We start from the raw sequence: 15,930 nt of genomic DNA, 5'->3' as shown, positions 1-15,930 counted from the left end.
GTCTTCTAGGGCCTCGTGAAACACGTGTCATCTCTTACACCTGACATCCTTTAAGTTATTACAATTACTTATATTGCCTTCAAGTCTGGTACTAGTTGGAACATCCCTAAAACCTGCAACAGTTCCACCGACTTTAGGGTTTCGAGTCCCGATGGTCCTGGTTGTCATCGTCCAGCCCAGTGTTCTGTAAACTTTCAGCATTCTTAAACTGATTTATGGGGCATCTGGACCACATATGGACATCAGATTTGGGTTTCAAAAAATTCATTGTTTTAAATAGGAACAATAAAACAACAGAAGACACAAATATTTATGTCAGCGTGAGGCACTGTGCTGGCTGCAGTCTGTATCTCTATCTGGTTCTGTCATGGGAATCTGGAGCCAGAGGTCAGATCCACATCCAGTTTTCCTTCTTTTCTTTATTTCCATAAGTAGAAAGTCTTAACAAATAATTACAGGTCACTGGAAATGTCAACAAGAATCTGGGGGCTTTAACACATAAGTTGTAGCAAACCTAGTGCTTCCCCTTATGCCAGGCATTTTCAAGGTGCTTTTAGACATGTTAACTCATTTCATACTTACAGCCACCTATGTCACAGGTCTGCTATTGGCCCTATTTTACAGATGAGGAAAGTGAGTCACAAAAATGGTTAATGAAATTCAAAATTAAGTAGTCTAGCTTCAGTGTCCATGGTTTTAAGCACTATGTCATCTGGCCTCTGCTTCATTCTGTGCATTGGGATTGAACACGGAGCTGACATTATGGGGAGATTTCTCACTGAAGACTGCTTTCAGCACTCCATCACGTTGGATTGACAATCATTTCACACCTACAAACAGGAGGGCTAAATGTTTCAACTTGGGAGAAAAGAGGCAAACATATTTCTAATCCTCTCTGGTTGCATTGGCACTGGAAAATATTTCTATATGCTCTGTTGCAGGACTTGAATGTGTTTTTAAAATATAACCCAAACTACAGATCATTTTCCCCCTAAGGAATAAAAAATATCAAGTACTGGAAAAGGAGTTAAACTCTTGGAAACTGAGCTGTCTCCATGGTAGGTGATAGTCTAAATTTCTGATATCATATTCTTGATATTTGATAAAAACTTCTGTAATAAACTTTGTGGCTTGTTTTACAAACTTCTACCCAAGAGTTAACTTGTACCTGTTTTTTTTTTTTTTTTTTTGAAGATTTTATTTATTTATTTGACAGAGAGAGAGCACAAGCAGGGGGAGTGGCAGGCAGAGGCAGAGGGAGAAGCAGGCTGCCCACAGAGCAGGGGGGAGCCCGATGTGGGACTCGATCCCAGGACCCTGGAATCAGGACCCTGGAATCATGACCTTAGCCAAAAGCAGTCGCTTAACCAATTGAGCCACCCAGGCACCCAGCTTGTACCTGTTTTTATCATGAGATGTATAACTTTAGAAAGTTGCCTTTAAAATTGTGGACTTTAATTGCCTTTAGTGACAAAATTAGGTTATTGCATATGGCACTTGTTTTGTGATTATTCAGGGGAAAAAAAAAACAACAGCTTAACTCGTTTACTAAAAAGTTCACCGTGCTATGTTTGAAGTTGATGCTACACTTCTCAAAGTTTCATGTCACTATCTGTCATTTCATCACAGAAAACACCCTGCAATTATAGGCAAATGGATCACCAATTCATAAAGTCTTATTTTTTTAAAAAGTCATCATCATATTTAGTATTCAAACTTTTCTTTTACAACTGCTTGTGCAGACTTATCACATTTGTCTTAGAATTTACAGATTCACTTCCAATATTTATATTGGAATCCTCTTTCACCAAAATTTACATTTTTAATATTAATCCAAAGTGGTATTTATGGTATTATCTTTATTACCATTTTTCCTGCTGTCACGGAATCATATTGAAATCACTGATCTATTTTGGTGAACTAAAGAAATAATGCAATACAATAGTGATAATGAAAAATACAGGTTTAAGAGCAGCAGAAAAAATACTAATGACAAAATACTCTGAGCTGAATGGCACTGTTGGTGAACATTGGTCCAGCAACATCAATCAACAGAGGTTTGTGACATATGTGCAAATTTTAAGAACGTGATGGGCATTAAGGAGGGCACGTGATGTGATGAGCACTGGGTGTTATACTGAAGTGATGAATCACTGAACATTATATGTACTATACCTCGGCTAATTGAATTTAAATAAAAAAAAGAATGTGATGATTATTAAGAGCATATTGAATTCCTGGGGCGCCTGGGTGGCTCAGTTGGTTAAGCATCTGACTCTTGGTTTCAGGTCAGGTCACGATCTCATGAGTCATGAGATCAAGACCTGTGTTGGTCTCTGTGCTGAGCGGGGAGTCCCCTCAAAGATTTTCTCCTCTGACCTTCCCCCTGCTTTCTCTCTAAGATAAATAAATAAATCTTTAAAAAAAAAGAGCATACTGGATTCCTGTGAAAACTCTAATTTTACATTTCAAATCTGTTAAATTCAGGTCAACAGAATTATTTTTATTTATTACTCTTTCCCATTCTAGACCTTAAACTGGGCTCCTTGAGAGTCCACCAGGGACTACTAGTGATGTGTGGACCACACCTTGGGGGAAAAAAAATTCTGGCTAAATGTTACAGTCTACTGGTCATGGTGGTCTATAAGACAGCTGGAGGTAGTGATTCTGACCCAGACCATGCCTGGCCCGAAGTATAGTCTCTGGAAGCCAAGATATTGAGTCTACATAGTTTATGGAGAGTTTGCTAGCTAACCCTGAGGATATGGGAGAGAATCGCAATTACTGACTAGAGAGAAAGATGAGGGCAAACCCCTAAAGGTCAGGCTGAAAAGACATGTTTTGAAATTTTCATTCTGTTCAACAAACATTCCCCAGGTATCTACTCTTTGCCAGTACTATATTCTGCTTCTGTGTGATATACAGAAATGGATTAGACGATGTCAGTGCCTTTTACAATCATTATAAGACTATACATTCTACAATCCCATGGGGAAAGGTGCCAAGTGCCATAGGGGAAAGTGCTATGGAGGTGTGGGAGGGAAATCACGTGTGAGAGGGGCTCAGAAAGGTTTTGTGGAGAAAGAGGCATTTGAGCCCAACTCAAGGATGGAACTGGGACAGGTGGAGATGGAAAAGAGAAAAGCATTCTGGTTTTATCAAAGGGAATGAGTGGCTGGGCTTGACTAGATCCCAAACCTCTGCAGTAACTTGGTGCTGGCACAACAAGGACTTGTCTTCTCAGCTATGAAAGCAGATGGGCAGTATTCATAAGGAACAATCTTCTCCTTTATAATTTGGAGAACATTCTTCCAGAGTGGGTCAGGCTAATATGCTGGACCCAGACATGACCAGCTCTGCTGCTGCCTCCCGTTTTTTTCCTATTCTTGGGAGAAATTGGGGACACAGGCTCGAGGGCAGTCAGTCTGGCACCTTTAAAATCACAAGCACAGAAAAAGAGCGAAGAACAAAACATAAAAATAGCCCTACACATCAGCAGGACAGAAAAGGTGCCCGAATGTTCCCTTTTCACATTAACGAAATTTACAAACTATGCCTTTTAGGGAAGCAATCACAATGGAAAGAAAGTTACTCAAGCCCAGTACATCCTTGCCCCTAGAGGGGCTTATGCTACACATCATTAAAAGCAGACCACAATCTTAATGCCCATCTCTTGGACAAGTATCTCAGCACTTTTAAATGAGAAAAACCAGGGGAATGGTACCAGACTTGAAGGCATCAGAGCATGAAGGAAATAGAGTTGATTAGGGGCCGGTAGGAAGCTCAAGTTCAGACCCAGGGCTGGAATGAGGAGCTTGCTGGCAAAGCTCAGCACAGTGATTTAAAAAAATCCAATGACAGAGGATCAGACAGTCTGAGGAGAATTTTGATAGTGAATTAAGATGCCTGAATTAAAAAAAAAAGAATTCGTTTCTAAAGCTTGCTTATATATTACTGCTTGGTATGTACACTGCTCCGTATTTTCTCTGGAACCAGTTATGGTTCTTCTCACCCCTTTCCCCAGGGACCCTGTCCCAACTGTAGCAACCTCTTGAGTGAAGCCTCTCTGAAAGGCTTCTTTCCACCACATGCCTACTATCCAAATCGGGATCCATTATCTTTCATGGGCCATTGCAATGGCTTCCTGATTGCTCCAGTATCTGATTTACTTCCTCTTATAAATGGAAAAACTCTATGGAAGTCTTAGTCCTGAGCTACGTCTGGAAGGTTATGCAGAATTGGAACAAGTCATTTCTAGGAAGGGCATGGGTGGAGGGTGATATTACAGGCAAATAACAGGTAGAGCAAGGGAGGTAGAGTAGTAGGAAATGGGTTTTCATATTTATTGCTTCCCGTTTTCTCTTTTGGTAATGTGAATATACTTCCTTTATGATGTAAAAATAGAATTTTTTAATTAAAAAGTTTTTTATGTATGTGAACCTTGCACCATTAGTATAATAGGCCACAGGCCCTCTTTAGCAAACACTGCTTGTTTTTGAGGTAGGATCAAAAATGTCCACAGCCATTTTAAAAGTTGGTGATACTCCCAAACTTGTGCATTATTCAACATCAAAAGTAAAATAGAAAATGTATGCGTATGCAGACATCAAGCCAGGTCACATTTGTCTTCATGTCTTCCTTGCTATCTGACTTATAATAGAAATTTTAGGCACAAGCAAAAGTCATATTCTATTTTTAAATATCACAATGAATTGAATCACCCTATATGCCGATTGTATGATGTATCAGCTTTCTCCTTATGCACCTTCTGCAAAATATTCTGAACAGAGTCCCGTTTGAAAAGTTGAATCAATAAGGTTATATCAGGGTAATGAAGTCATGGCAAAGTATTCCTAGAAACAAAGATTGCTCCAAAATTTATCCTACATATGCCCACTGGAATTATCTTCCTAAAGCAGAGCCTCCATTAAGCTGATTCAGAAATTATCTTCCACTGAAGTTGCAAGTTTGCATTCTTTTTATGACAGGTGCATATGGCATTCACTGAAGGTTCTGGAATGATGGCATTTCCTAATCACCAAAGCTTTTATTTTATAGAATCCTGTAGCATTAATGCATGTGATAAAAGACACCCTGTTTTTTAAACTACTTAAGTCCTAGGACAGTGATTTTCAACCTTACCAATATAATCGATAATCTGGGGAACGTAAAAACAAAACACTGATTTCTGGGTTCCAGCTCCAGAGATTCGGATTTCATTAGTCTGAGGTGGGATGTTCTTGAACTGGAATTTTAAAAGCTCTCTTGGTGATTCTCATGTCCAGGCAAGTTGAGCCCCTGTTCCAAGGGGCCCCTATTTCTGTATTGCTCATTAGGATAATAGCTGACAAGCATTGCCCAAATAGGTTTGTTTTATCTGCATTCAAAACAGTTCAGGGACAGACTGGTAACAGTAAGTTGGCTGGAAAAAAAAAAAAATTCTACTTTTCACCAATGAGTTATCACCCTGATGCTGTGTCTTTAAGTCTTAGTTTGAAGAGTTTTCAATGGCTTTCTACTCATTGATAACATACAAGAACAGAATCAGCTAAATTTTCTCAAATTTCACCAGCACTGCATAAGAAGCTCACTTGTATTAATTAGAAGCACTTCTACAGCAGCCTTCTTTCGTGTTGTAAATGAACGTATCATATAGCACTGCCGTGTGGCCTTCGACAATACAGAATCTAACGAGAATGTCAACTGATGGCCATGTAAGGTGTGATAGTATGTATGACGTCGTACATCAAATTCAGTTTTTTCCTACTTTCTTGAACTCTGCCTTTAAGTAACATGGCAGTATTGAGTCTCCTATGGCAAATGCTATTTAGTGGTGTGAATAATGGAATTCTTATCATATCTTAAAAGCTGGACTGTAGGACACACTTAGTTTTGTCGCCCTGCTTATGTATACACAATGATACTATACTGGCTCATTATGGTATTGTTGCGGTGGTCCTTGCTGAGATGCTTGCAGATTCCGTGGGGACTTGGGTGGGAGGGAGGAGGCAGCACAAGGCGGTCCCCCCCTTCGCTGCACACACGTGCTTGTGCTCTCTCACACGTGCATGTTACTAGACACGGCAGGCAAAGGGGCTACAGCTGCTGAAGCACAATGACCAGTGGCAGACGCAGGAAGTCTTCAGAGAAATTAAAAGTAAGAAATTAAGTTAGAGTAACAAAACAAAACAAAACAAAACAAAAAACAAAATACCACCCCAAAGTGTCAGAGAGAACAGTATAGGAGTGGGTGGATAAAGGCCCGGGCCACAAACCTGATAAGATGGAAGGAAGGCTGAATCCTACTGACGAAAGGAAGTCATTATGAAGCCTAGATATGAGGTGATTCATTTATAGATACATATTTGCTTAGGCTGGACCTTCAGGGAAAGAGGTGGACTGGAGGGGGAGTCCCACACGGGGTTGCAAAAGCAAGCATGTTCCACTGACTTAATTACACTGCATTGTGAAGAAGCACAGAAAATTACTGTGCTTTTTCTCTATGCCAAGCACTGCCCTAAGCACTCCACATACATTCTTCCATAGTGCTATAATGCTTATCTATCTTTATTTGATAGGTAAGATGTCTGAGGTTAAGTCACTTGGCCAAGGTCTCGGGGGCAGAATAGCCCATGCTCCTAACCAAGGCCGAGGACGTCAGAGTTATGATTGAATAATAAACTGTACTCACAGAAAAACACATGCTGATTAAGAAGATGGGCTTTAGAAGTCTGACCTGGTTCCAATCTCAGCCCTACCTCCTTCTGCCTCTGAGATCTTCACACCCAGGGAAAGAAGAGCCAATATATAGCATCGCTTCTCTGACCCCCAAATCTCGGGAGCTCTCAGTAAACATCAGAATCTGCAACAGGTAGGGAGATCAGCATAGGTCGGGGGGGTCCTTCAGAGAAGATTTTAAAGTATTGAAACTCAAACTCTGCCTTCCTACTAGGAAAGCTTTAAACAAACAAACAAACAAAAACACTGATAGCCATGCTTCGCTTCCAGAGATTCTGATTTATCTGGTCTGGGATGGGGCCCTGACATAACAATGCTCTTGTGCAGTGGGTTCGAGAACCATTGCTCTAAAAGGAACTGCATGTTTATGTGCTCCACAGTACAGTCTGTCCCAGAGAACTCTTACAAAGCAATGACGGTTAGGAACCAAAGTCCTGGCCCTACAGAGCTACCTCCTAGTAAGCCGCACTTAGTTGCATTGACAAAGGCAGTGAATTGGACACCACCCACCCTGGTCCCAACCTCTGCCAAACTAAGTAACATACACATGCACGGTGTATGTCAGGACGATCGCTTTCTGGCAACTTCCATTCTAAGGGAAAGCAGCTCAAATAACAGCAAAAATCAGATAACAACAAAAGAAAAACAAAAAACAACACTGCTTTGCAGTTCTGAATGTAATACATGGCACCTGTTAATGAGTTATATATAAAGGTGTAAAGGAAATCAGCCAGAACTGCAAGTCTTACCTTTGTTACTCACTAGCTATGGGAACCTGGACAAATTTCCTAAATTTCCAGAGCCTGAGGCACATGTTTTCAAAATAAGCAATAAGTAGACCCCTCCTCAAGGATCAGGTGGTCTCAGCTGGGTCATCTGTCCAGCCATTCTGTCAGCCCCTCAACAAACACATTTAAGAATTTTCTATTCTGTGCTAAGTACTGCGCACAGAGGTAACATTTTTTCAGCGTTTGTAAAAAGGGAACAGTGATGACTGCCTTCACTACTTGGCCACGAAATTCCACAATAGCCACAAAGGGGCTTGTGCGGGCCCTGATTCTTTCTCTCTCCAGCTACAGGAGGTATAGCTCAATTTCAAATGGAGAGATCACTGCAACCAAAAGCAGGGTGATACACATTCTGGACCCACCTGTAAAAAGGACAGTCAATATGGGGATAATAGAGACAGTTGCATCACTGAGGCAGTTATGTAAGATTTATATTCATCAAGCTATCACTTAGAGAATTTAGTGCTCAAAATTCAACCCCAATCCTGCAGGAACTTGTGGACCCCAGAGTGAAGATAACAGTCAATATTTATTCAGCAGTTAGTATTTGCCAAGCATCGTTTTAAGTATTTGTTTATTTATTTATTTTTATTTTTTAAAGATTTTATTTATTTATCTGACAGAGAGAGACACGGCGAGAGTAGGAACACAAGCAGAGGGAGTGGGAGAGGGAGAAGCAGGCTTCCCACGGAGCAGGGAGCCCGATGCGGGGCTGGATCCCAGGACCGTGGGATCATGACCTGAGCCGAAGGCAGACGCTTAATGACTGAGCCACCCAGGTGCCCCTGTTTTAAGTATTTAAATATATTATCTCAGGTAATTCTTCCACTGACCTGCTGGTGTAGGTCCAATCATCATCTTCATCATAGCAGCAGAAATGGTAGCCTAGGGACGGTAAGTCACTTGCCCGCGGCCATGGAGTTAAATATTGAGGCTGGAATAGGGACCCAGCAGTCTGGCTTTGGAGACCCCTTCACCTGTCCTCTAAGCTGGCTTATTGCTTTAGAACTCCAAAATTCCTACAAACATCCGGCCTGGCAAGAAGCTTGCATAAACCTCACAACATCCCTGACAGGAATATCAGCATCTATTTTGACTAAAGCCAAGATTTCTCTTCGATTTAATTTTTACACATGGACATTTTCATACTCCCCCTCTGAATTCTTAATATATTTTCCTATATTTAAAATTCACTTCATGATTGATCGGTTAACAGAAAAAAGAATCAATATTTACTAGTACAGTTGCAACTGCTATTGCACTGATTATTTCTGATTTCTGATTGGAATCTGCTCTATGGTATCTCTCATGGGAATTTATATTTCCCTCAAGCTCCATCCCAAGCTGAAAATACTTTAATTTGTTTAGTTTCTGTGGTGGGAAATCTCCAAATGTACTGTGGTTATTTAAGAGCAAACCTAACCCTGAGGTAATTCGAGAGGGTGTTTCTAAAGCTACAGTATTTCAATGCCCAACAATAGCCATGAGCATCTTATGATGTTACCAAGCACTCCTTATATTTATATAGTATTTTATAATATTAAATGTGCCTTCTCACTTAATGCTACCACAAAGAACAAAATGAAAGTTATGACTAACATTACTTTTAAATTTCTGATATATCAAGATCCAGAGTAATCCTAAAGGTTCACATAAAACTTCACTTCTTTCATGTTGTTTGAACCTTACCTCACAATAACTAAATGCTAGATAAGGCAATTATCTAGCAAATGAGTTAACTTAGGAATCATCTTGCGTATGACTTGAGAGGTAGAAAGCAGAGCTGGAATTTAGGCTTGGTTCCTCTGGCCCCAAGTCTAGCGGTCTTTGACCTGGACCACAGTACCTGCACACACGATGCTGAATCCAGAGGTGGGGGATGTTCTCATCTGACACTACACCCCAGCTTTGGTTTTTCTACTCAGTGCTGAAATGACCCTAATATACTATTAAGAGGATTTAAAAGTCTAAGAACGAAAGAACATGTGGAAAATTTAGAAAACATCTGGTCCAACCTCATATACAGATGCAAAAACAAAGGCTCAGGGAGAGGCTGTGCCTTGACAGAAGAGATGAGACCTGGATGCAGGCCTGTAGGCCCTCGGCAGAATGGTCTTCTAGCTCCCGGGTGTGCCACCTCAAATATTAGTTTCTGCCCACTAGTAGGCGCTGTTGCCTGAGCATGAGGAATTCCTCCCTCCCCATATGGGGAAATTTCATTGTTAAAAGGGGGTACAGGGTAGTCCACAAGGATGACTCCTGCATGATTCCAGAACAAGGGTAAACTGCATGACCATCTGAAACAGCAGAACCAGTCCATTTCTGTCTGAAACACCCTGACATGTTCTGGAGTTTTCCACCTGGGTGTTCTGAAAATCAAAGGAATGGCAGCAAGATGTGTGCTAGTGGGTTCTGCAGCCATACCCTGGGGCCCAAACAGGCCAGGCTCTGCTCCCTGTTTGACCATACCTGGTCTGAACTGATTCATTTTTGTACACTGGAGTTACATACAACATTCACTTGACAAAAGGCTTCTGTTTTGTTATTAGCTTTTAAAGGATAAAGGATTATCAGCATTCTGTTCAGTTCGAGGGGGACAGGTAGTAGATCTGCGATTAGAACTGGGTTCTAATCCTGACTCTACCACATATATAACCTGTGATTTTGGGCAAGTTACCTCATCCACCTGAGCCAGTCCTACGTCCCTCAACGGTGATCCCAGCCCATGGTGGCTTAAAGTGTTACAGGGAGGAATTTACATATTAAATTATAAGTGACAACAAAATGTAAGGAATTCCTCTAAGATGTGTCACCATAAAATAAATTTTTGTTCTGAATGTTGATATAAATCACATGCACAATAGAGCACAATGTACTTCTCTATCTGGGCTTTCATCCAGAGTTCATAGTCTAAGGAATTCCTGTGCAAATCCACAAGATAGAATGCAGTCCTAGATGTAAGTGGATAGATTTTGAGGATCTAAGCTCCTTGGAAATGCTGGTAGTGCTGCTCCTCTTCTCAGTGGAGTGGGCAGATGGATGCCATGGCTACTTGACACATGAGACCCAGGCACTGAGTCGTAGACCTGCGGCCATCTCCATGTCCGCCCTCGCGTGTCTGAAAAATTCTCGTTGCTAAACTGCAGTCTGCATCAATTCTGTCTCTGGCACTTGCATAGTAACACTGAGCTCTCTGAGAGCTAGCATGACGTCTTGGGAACAGTTATTAATACACGTATGTATGCACACAGTATGTGGAAATATGCATGATTGAAAGCAATTAGTGTATTACTTTTAGGTAATACTTCCCACCGGGACTATGCTTCTGAAAAAAATTCCCTTCACTCTCAAGAAGCTTGAACAGTCGTCTGCTATCACCAGAATGTTTGGGATAAAAATGGTGTCAATTTTAAGGAAACACACTTCTCAATTTTCTTTGTTAACATCTGAATAAAACATGAGAAGGTTCCCACTTTTCCCCTCTCCCCTTTCATTCAGAGAATAAGTTCCTTCACAATCTTGTTTTGTGTGAGAGAGGAAATAAATAGCCACCCCTCTTTGCCACCTCCAGATTAGCAGAATCACTGGGTTTTAAAAGTAGAAAAGTTTAAATTTCGTTCTAATAAACTCCACTGGCTAGCATTATTTCTGAGGTGTGGCACAACACTTTATAACAAGAACACGGCCAGAAACTGCATTTCTCCCTTGTGGGAGCGTACAGCCCTGTGAGATCAGGGAGAGAACAGCGGAAGAAAGTCTCAGAAAGTACTACAGGAAGGACTTGGTTGGGAATGAAGGAACACTTTTGGGATAATAGCAGATTTGGGGAAAATGGAACATTTCCTTAAGAAGCCATGTACCTGGGAAGGGCAGATCCTCCCTGTCTCCTCTGATAAGATGTATAAATACGATCAAGTGTTTCTCTAAGGACCTTCCCAGGCTTCAAGTTTTCATTCTCAGATAAATTAGAGTAAGCCTGCCTGACGATAAGGAGAACCTGCTCCATGGTGATATCTGGACACCAAGACTCAAGACTCCAAAATCGTTGAAACACTATAAAAGCTATTAAATAAAAGAAACAAGAAATGGAGCAACAGACATGTTCTATTTATGTCAGCAGAGTATTTCCAGGCGAATCCTCTTGCACTAACGTAGTTTCCATTTTTAGATTATCATATTCGGTAAACACATTTAATTTTTATAGGATGACTCATGCCCAAGTGCCTAATAACTAGTGAGATAACACAAGGGTTCTTCCTTACTAAAGCTTATAGGAAGAGCTTTCAGAAACTGTATAAATCCACAGAAACTGCCTAAAAACAGATAAGCTCAGTAATGGGTTCTTGCATCAGCTCCTGCTAAGTGCTTTTATTTGTAGTTCTGTCTTGGGCAAGAGATACTACACAGGGGGAGTGCAAAGTTGAAGGTCTTTAGCAAAAATTTGGACTATAAACACAGCTTGGCATTATCAGCATTCTGTTCGGTTCAAAGAAGAGATAGTTACAACAAATACAGCTTGCTTTATTTCTGAAACAAAACTGTGCACATATTTGTGGCCATACTACTAATTAACCTGTAGATTGTTCCTTTCATCTATTCGGTGTGTTTTTTCTCCCCCCTGTTACAACATGTTGGGGTTATTTTTTTCCCATCTGGAATATACTCAGACTGTTCTCTTGTAGGCACTAGGGAGGAGAATGGTGCACACGATGAAGGACAAGAGAGACTGACTGGTACAGAAAGATTAAAGGCGCCATATATGTACACACAGCAAGGCTGGAGGATGACTAAGGAGTGCCATGATGATGGTCTATAAATATCTGAAAGGTGTAAACACCGAGGAATAATTGAGCTTGCTGCAGGTGGTACAAATGGGAGCGGTGGTGTATCTTAAAGAAAAGGAAAGATTGCTATGAAATAAAAAAAAAAAAAAAAGAAACATTGAAGATGTTATCCATGGGGCACAGCAAACTTGGAACAGAAGGGTGGATGAAAAAGCAATGGTATTAGTGGAGACACGTGCGTAAGGGTGGGCTTGACCATGTGTAGCTGGCTGACCTTAGAGAGGTCATTGAGCCTCCCTGGGCCTCAGATCCCTCTTCTGTCAATTATGGTGAGAACCAGAATCAGAGCTTTTTAAAAATGTGCTCCAAAGAACCTTAAGCGTCCAGAGGATTCAGCTACATTGAGTCTTGAGAACAGGGAGAACGGTGGAGGGGACCGGTGACTGACTAGAGCCCTTTATCACTTTCATCTGTATACCATCCACTTCCTCAGAATAAATTTTCAGAAATTTACTGACAAGGATATTTGCCTAAGAAACTTATCTTCTCAATGAAGTTTTATTATTTTTTTTAAATTTAAATTTCTTTTTGAGAGAGAGAGAGCGTGCCCACACATGAGTGGGGGAGAGGGGAACAGTGCGAGGGAGAAAGAGAGTCTCAAGGAGACTCCCCACTGAGCTCGGAGCCCAGTGGGGCTCGATCTCACCACCTTGAGATCATGACCTGAGCTGAAATCAAAAGTTGAACGCATAACGGACTGAGCCACCCAGGAAGCCCCCTTAATAAACTTTTAAAGAGGTATTATTAGAGATTGGTTTCAGACTCATTCCTGTTCACAAGACTCCTGACAAGGAGAGTATGCTTTCAGAAAATGTTTCATTGAGTAACTACTGTGGGCTGACATGGCAGATACAGCAGGAAGACAGATATGCTCTTGTGGAACTCACATTCCAAATGCACTTTTTAAAGTAGGGTAGCCAAAAATTAATAAGTGAACAAAGGAATAACTCGTATAATTCCCTGTAAGACTGTATATAATCAATTAAATACTTATTAAGCAGCTAACTGCCAATCCTAAAGCCTCCTAATACCTGATATAGAGGGTAAATGTTCAAATTAAACTGGTATTGAGGACTTACTATGTGTCAGTAACTCCGTCTCAAACTCAGGATCCTCAATTTCCACCCCAGGGGTCCCTCAGTTATATGTCTTTGTGCACAACCAACCAAAACCACTACGAGCACAGCCTGACTCCTGCTCCAACCTGCTACCAGTGTCAGATGTGTTTGATCCCAAGTCTAGTCATACCACTTGAAATTGTTACTGTAATTATACTATTAACTATTATGTAGGTTAACAAAAAAAGAGTGAAAATGTTTTAATTTTTTAAAAATAACATTGAAATAGAATGCTTTGGGAAAGTTCCATAAAGACAATCTGCTTAGGAAAAAAAAAAAAAAGATAAATTGTTCAATTAGGTATGGATAAGCAACCTTAAATTATTAAAAAAAAAAAGCTTAAACATTCAAAGAATTCTGCATTCACTTTATTTCACAAGTGCCTTTAAGTTCTTACTCTCCTTTAAAGGAACCTAAACTGGAAATTGTTAGAGGACTCATTATGACATTATGCACTAGGACTCATGCAAGATGAAAGGCCAACAGCCATCACTCAAATATGCCTTGGCCATGTTTTTTTAAATGGTGAAATATGTTTTTTGTTGTTTATTTATTAAAATAAACTTTATTGAGGTAGACTTTTCATGCAGTAAATGAACCCATTTTAATTGTGATTTTTAATAAATTTTAATAAGTTCATAGGCCCTTGTAACTACCGCCATGATCAAATTCTAGAACATTCCCCTTACCACAAAAACCTCCCTTGTGTTCCATTAGAGTAAATCCTTTCCCCTAGCCTCAGAAAACCACTGATTATTTCCTGTCACTATAGATTAAATTTGCCTTTTCTAGGATTTCATAAAAATGGAATTATACAGTACATATTCTTTTTTGGGGGGAGGGAGAGGGGTTTGGCTTCTTTCACTCAGCATAATGTTTGTGAGACTTTCCCATGTGAGACTTACTAGTAGGTCAGTTCCTTATTACTGATGGGTAACATATGGCTGCAAAACTGTAGCACAATTTGTTCTTTCACCTACTGATAAATACTTGAGTTGTTTCCAGTTTTTGGCCATTGCAAATAAAGCTGCTATAAATTTCTATATGCAAGTCTTTCTATAGAAAAAAAAATTCATTTTCCTTGAGTCAACATATGGGCCGACAAAGGCTGATCATATGGTAAATATGTGTTTAACTTTTTGAGATAATACCAAACTGTGGTTGTATCATTTTACATCCTCAGCAGCAATGTCAGAGAATTCCAGTTGCTCCATCTTCTAGTTAACACTTGGTAATGTCATTCTTCTGAATCTTAGCCATTCTAATCAATGTGTAGAGGTACCTCACAGGGTTTAAATTTACATTTCTCTGATGACTACAGATTTAGAGCATTTTTCATTTGCTTATTGGTTATCTCTACATTTTATTTAGAAAAGTGTCTGTTCAAATGTTTTGCCTAGTTTTTAATTGAACTGTTTGTCTTCTTTTTCTAGGAGTTCTTTCTATATTCCAGACACAAGTCCTTTATCAGATACATATATTCTGTGCTTATTTTCTCCCAGTATAGGTCTTGTAATCTCATTTTTTAAATGACGTTTTTGGAGAAGCAGAAGTTAATTTTTTTTCTTTCCTGGCTTAACTTTTTTGTATCTTCTCTAGAAAATGTTTGCCTACCCCAATGTCATAAAGATCTTCTATGTTTTCTTGTAAAATTTTTGTATTTTAGCTTTTACATTTAGGTCTGTGAATGAAAATGTGTGCAAGACCTTTACAGCGAGACCTGAAAATATTGCTGAGAGAAATTACAGAAGATATAAGTAACAGGACAGATATACCACATTCATGTACTGGAAGGCAACCCTGTTGAGTTGTCATTTTTTCCCTATTTGATTTATTAGATGTAAATCCTACCAAATTTTATTGGCACACATTGACAAACTGATTATAAAATTCGTATGAAAATGCAAAGGATGCAGCATAGTTCAAACACTTTTGAAAAAGGAGAACAAATTTGGATGACTTATATTACCTGGTATCAAGGTTTGCTCTAAAGCTACAGTAATTAAAATAGTGGGGTACTGGCACAAAAACAGACATAAATATAAAGATATTAAAATTAAATTATATAATTTTCCTCTCTTGCTTCCTCCCTTCTTTCCTCCTTCCCTCTCTCAATTGAGATTCCCCAATTCAAAGTGCATTTTGATTAGCTCAGTGGACCTAAATGCATTGAAGAAGGTTCTATTGTATTTATCCATAAAATTTTGCCCTAAGATTTCAAAGTTTTAGTTTAAATAACATGTTATGCAAAATACCATGCTTATTTCATGCATTTCTTCTAGGAAAATATTAAAAACTAATATTTTGATTTTTTTCTGATACTGCATATTTATAAAACATACTAATGGCTTATTTATTTTCTCTTTCAGAAGGGAGTTCATATATATCTAATGAAGTAAATTAATGTTTTGCCTCAAATGTGTTTATTTGCTAATAAAGCAA

General features: G+C 39.6%; 1 protein-coding gene across 17 annotated transcripts in view; it reads right to left on the bottom strand.

Moving 5' to 3' along the window:
• The window catches only part of LOC113918675 (LIM domain containing preferred translocation partner in lipoma), a 667,221-nt gene that overhangs the window by 121,528 nt on the left and 529,763 nt on the right, over nt 1–15,930 (bottom strand). The window lies entirely within an intron of this gene.

The sequence above is a fragment of the Zalophus californianus genome, chromosome 1 (genome assembly GCF_009762305.2).
Source record: "Zalophus californianus isolate mZalCal1 chromosome 1, mZalCal1.pri.v2, whole genome shotgun sequence".
Lineage (NCBI taxonomy): Eukaryota > Metazoa > Chordata > Mammalia > Carnivora > Otariidae > Zalophus > Zalophus californianus.
The sequence above is the reverse complement of the archived record's forward strand: the minus strand, read 5'-3'. Positions and strand labels throughout refer to the sequence as shown.